Genomic DNA, 4,349 nt, shown 5'->3' on the forward strand with positions numbered 1-4,349 from the left:
AAATAAAAGAAAAAAAAACAAACAGAAAAACAATACCTAAGAAAGATAAGAGCATAGGAAAACAGCAGCAGAGCATATCCATAGGGAATGGTGAAAATGTATACTGATCTACAATAACCATGGCACTTTTAAAATAATTTATTTTATTTAACTTTATTTATTCATTCATTTGTTTATTTCAATTTGACCAGAGAGGGAGAGAGAGAGAGAGAGAGAGAGACAGCGACCCACAGAGAACGAGCCGGCATTAACTACAGTCGTCCATGTGGGAGTCCAGCACCCTTAACCACCAAGCCACCTGCCATCCCCATAGCACTTTTTCTGAAAAGTCATCTTGCTTTAAAAAAAAAAGGTCATCTAGCTTGTTCATGGGAGTGGGTGCTGCTAGGCTGCTCTCAGACTCGCGCCTACTCTATTTTCATGCCAGCTGCTGCGTGTGTAAGAGGGAGAGAATGAAAGAATGAGGAAAAGAGAAAAAGAACAGAGAACATAAAGTAAAAGCACAAAACTGGCTTACTAAGAGGACCTAGGGCAAAATGAAAGGAAGGGTGCATGGCCACCTGTCAGTATGCAGGGCTACAGCTTGACTGGCAGTAGAGTTACCTGAAGTCAGAGTAAGTGGCAAAAGCAGATGCAGAAGCTTGCAGCAGCTCACTGTCCCCACGAGCTGTGTGCTTGCGTGTGTTTTGGGGATGCGCGTAGTCATTTGGTTGCAGTTTTCTGTGTTCGCCTACTGTTGGCGTAAGCAAATATTCATTAACGCTGCACTCAAATTTTCCCCAATCAGTCACATTGGAACAGATTCCTGTTTTCAAAATAAGCGTTATGGCATAACTGAATGTAGATACGCCTATCTCAATGGATGCATGCATAGCCCATGTGGCAAGCTCCAGCAGACGAGAGCATCTGAGCATGCCAAACCTTAGGCATCAGGGGCATGGTGGTTAAAGGCACTGGACTCCCAAGTGGCTAACCGCAGTTTGAGTCCCAGATCTGGTGGCTTGCTTTCTCACTTTCCCTCTCTCTCTTTTTCTCTCTCTCTCTGATCAAACTGGAAAATAATAAATAAAGTTAAATAAAATAATTCTTTAAAAACAAAACAAAACGAACTTAGGCATCTATGTTGGAATACTGACCTAGGGCTTTTTAAAGGTCTGATAGAAGGAATTATGAGGACGAGCACTCGAAAAACAATTTGTGGGCTCTGAGTGGGTATGAGTGGTGGGGTTGGCATCCACGGTGTAAGAAAAGTAAACTGCATTTTGGGAGCAGGGTAAGTAGATTAATTTAACTACTAAGAAAAATGCTCTATCAACATAAATCTTTCTAATCTGCACCAAATTTTCCAGGAAAGCCCACTTATGAATGGGATTATCAAATGTCTTACCAGTCATAGTGAAACAAATGCTTGCTGAATGGGGAATTCTGATAGGAAGCAGAGAAACAGATGCTATCCTAATGTTTACTCTTAGTTGTTCTGGGATATACTTGCAATTCACAACACTTGCTTCCTGTGAGCTTACAGAAATAGGCCCAACTATCTATCAAAGGGGAGTGAATTGAGAAGAATCTTGAGGTTACTAAGAACTGTGAAGTGACCTTGGAAATTCAATCAAACTGTTGGAAGTAGTTTCTTATTAAACATAATAACGATAACAATACGCTATTAATAACAGTGCATTCTTGGTATATGCTAGGAACTACACTGTGTGTGTGTGTGTGTATATATATATACATATATATTTAAATTTTGCTACAGGGCATGTGCACTCACTGAGGAGAAAGAAAGAGATGGAGAGAGAAAAAGTGAGAAATAACCCCCGGGGGGTTGGCAATGCCGCAATCCCTTCTCCTGTCTGCATTTTGGGCACACGCACTTATGCACCTAATTTGATTTTCAAGCTGCTGAGTCTGAGACTCAAACCCTGCAGTTGGCCATGTGGGACCCAGGTGCCATAACCTCTCTGCCATCTGCTATCCCCTGTATATGTTTTTTATAGATTATTTTATTTAATATGTCCAACAGTGTTGAGGTAAATTTTATTGTTATTTCTATTTATGGATATAAGTACCCCAGTTAAAAATGATACCAGTATACTGTCAGGACTTGAACTCAGGCAGTCTGAAGTCAGTGCTTACAAGGGTAGCATTGAGCGATTTAGCCTTAAGAGTGATATTACTAGGGCTTTTCACAGTCTATCAAGTACACGTGTACATAGTGTTTAGATTTTTGTAATGAAATTCTATTACTTATGTTACTTTTTTTTTTTAAATGCAACATACAAACTTTGTTTAAGAAAAGTAACTGGTAAAGTCAAACAGGCACTTATATTAAAAAGAAAAGCTGACTAGAACCTTATCTGACATTGCTTACAGTAACCTACTTGCAGTGGCATCTGACTGAGCTCTGTTGCTGTGAAGAGTACAGCCCGTGCACGGGTCTGGAGGAATGGTCTGCACATCGTTCAAGTGTTTACTGAATACGACCTTATATACACACACATAGACATTACATTTGAAGAAGATCTAGTCGGCAATCCCCTGAGAGACTTCATTGCTGTTGATCTTTTGGAAAGGCCGTCTAAAGAGAATATGCAGTTCTGGCTTGTGAATCCTGTAATGACCCCAGCCTAGACTCTGCTGGACACCAAGTCTCCTCCACTCCTCTTTGGACATCAGATGGGTTTGGGCGCTTGTTTAGAAATTCTCTGAGTAACATGACGTGCCAGCACTCATAGTGCTCAGCGAAGTGCTTGTCCCAGTAGTAGATCTGCTTGTGAGCCATCCTGCCGGCATGTAGCAGGGTGGGAACAACCAGAGCCAGAGAGCAGGCAAGGCTGACCACAAATCCGCGTCTCTACTTATGTTACTTTAAAACAAGAGAAAAACACACAAAATAAATAAAAAATAGATTTAAACAAGGAAGCCTACAAAAATAAGTTTTTTAAAAAATTATTTTTATTTAACTTTATTTTTTAATCTTATTTTGACCGGAGAAGGACAGAGAGAGAGTGAGATTTCTTAAAATGATTTTCCATTTTATTTGTGCTCTAAGTGCTAATTTATAACAACGGTATGAAGTAAGATTTTAGATTTGGGGCCACCAGGTGGTGTGATGGTTAAGGTCGCTGGACTCTCACATGGCTGACCACGTGTTCAAATCCTGGACCTGGCAGCTTGCTTTCTCACTTTCTCACTCTCTGTGTCTCTCTCTGGTAAAAGTAAAAATAAAAATAAAAAAATAAAATTATTCTTTAAAAAATATTTTAGATTCAAGTTAAGTCTATTTTTTTTTAAATTTAACTTTATTTATTTATTTTGATTTGACCAGAGAGGGACAAAGTGAGAATGAGAGCGAGAGTGAGAAAGAGAGAGAAAGCGAGAAAGCAAGCTGCCAGGTTTGGGACTCAAACTGCAGTAGGCCATGTGGGAATCCAACACCCTTAACTGCCATGCCACCTGCTGGCCCCCCAGCTAAGTCTATTTTTAAGTGAAAACATTTTTCTTTGGATAGCTATGTGTAACAGCTCACTTTATTTCATTTGATTTAGAAGTCTATTGTTTTTCCAGGTACTTAGTTCCTGTGCATGGATTAGAAATGGGAGAGTTTAGAAATGAGAGAAGAAAACTATCTTTTTCCTTTCCTCCCTCTTAGTACTTAGTTTCAGATATTACATGACTTGAACTTGTCATTTCACAGTCATCTTTGTCTGTTGCATGAGAAGAAAAAAAAAAAATACATGTTTGTAAATAAGATTTCCCTAAGGGACCTTTTATCTATTTTAGAGTCTCAGCAGGCTCGCACTTCCTCCTATTATTGGATAACCAATGACCAGTGAGACACTTTCCTCTTGGAATTCTTTTCAGATTTTCATAGAAAAGAAACATGAACTGGTTTGCTCACCAAGTTTGTTCTTCTTTTTCTTTATTTAATTTATTATTTTTTTAGAGCGATTTTTGCTATAGGGCATGAGTACTTGCCACAAAAACAGAGACAGATACAGAAAGCGAGAAATTGCTCCCCAACTCCCGCCAGGGTTTTTTTGGGGATGACCATGCTGCAATCCTTTGTCCTCCATTCTCCTCCCAGGACTTTGGGTACACACGCACACACAGGCAGCATAAATTTGAAACCACTGGGTCTGGGACTTGAACCATAGTCGACTGTGGGAGTCCAGCAACACAGCCATTACACCATCTGCTGGTTCTTCCACATTATCTTATCTGATTCCCAAAACATTCTGGGTTGCACTTTCCAGAAAGATGGAATGTCTGGTCCTATGCGGGGAAACTGTTAGGTGCAGCCACTCTCCCTCCAGAGCTGGCCCCTGTGACGGGGCCATGCAGGC

The sequence above is a fragment of the Tupaia chinensis genome, unplaced genomic scaffold (genome assembly GCF_000334495.1).
Source record: "Tupaia chinensis unplaced genomic scaffold, TupChi_1.0 Scaffold148049_1, whole genome shotgun sequence".
Lineage (NCBI taxonomy): Eukaryota > Metazoa > Chordata > Mammalia > Scandentia > Tupaiidae > Tupaia > Tupaia belangeri.